Source organism: Sinocyclocheilus rhinocerous, unplaced genomic scaffold (genome assembly GCF_001515625.1).
Source record: "Sinocyclocheilus rhinocerous isolate Xijiao unplaced genomic scaffold, SAMN03320098_v1.1 scaffold112, whole genome shotgun sequence".
NCBI lineage: Eukaryota > Metazoa > Chordata > Actinopteri > Cypriniformes > Cyprinidae > Sinocyclocheilus > Sinocyclocheilus rhinocerous.
The window spans coordinates 469,111-470,104 of NW_015644008.1; positions in this window are offsets into that span (position 1 = coordinate 469,111).

Genomic DNA, 994 nt, shown 5'->3' on the forward strand with positions numbered 1-994 from the left:
TTTCGTCGCTCTGTTGATAATGTCTTGAGTTTTAATCCCGGTCGCGTTTTTGGAACCACATACCTCAAGTAAGCAAGGTTTGGGGTTAATCAACCGAAAGTTCAGGGTTTAGTTGACGGTAAGTTAACCGTGCTTTCTGGAATGCACCCCAGGTGACCTCCAGTCATTTGTAATAATTGTGGAGGTTGTCTGTGATCCTAATCCCGTGCGAATCGGCCATGTCTGTAATTTAAGTAAAAATTCCCCTGCAAATGACCTACCATATTTTGCCAAACACCGAGGTCCTGTGATAATATTAGTCCCGTGCGAATCGGCATCTCTGTAGGCGCGTTTCCATTACAGATTTGCGCAAAACTTTGGCGATATTTTATAAATGTCGATTAAAAAAGTATTGCGAAATGACGGCGTTTCCATTAACCTATGATATGCGACTAAAATGTAACCTTTTGCCTCTCGCAATAAATCATGGCAACGGATTTTGGTGGGATTCTGGCTATATTTATTCAAAGGAGGCGTATGCGTGTATCTACAGAAATGTTTTACACTAAACAATACTTTTGGATTGAACTAATTTTACTACGAAAAGTTTACTACGAAAAAATGCTGTTTTATAAGAGAAGTCACTGACTTATTGCGACAGGTGGGATACAGTTTAGGGCATTTCTCATTCATTCCTACGGTATCTGTAAACGGCAATTGAGTGAAATTCTGACTGAAATTCAATGACGTCAAGGCTGTAATGTGATTGGTTATTAAGGGACACGTGATCCAAGTTAGCAGTTACGCTTTATTCAATAGCAAGTAATACAGACCCTCTCATCTCCCTATAGTAATACAATCTCTGCCAATCACATTACAGCCTTGACGTCATTGAATTTCAGTCAGAGTTGTGAGACACTCAATCGCCGTTTACGGATACCATAGGAATGAATGAAAAATGCCGTAAGCTGTATCCCACCTGTCGCAAAAAGTCAGTGACTTCTCTTATAAAACG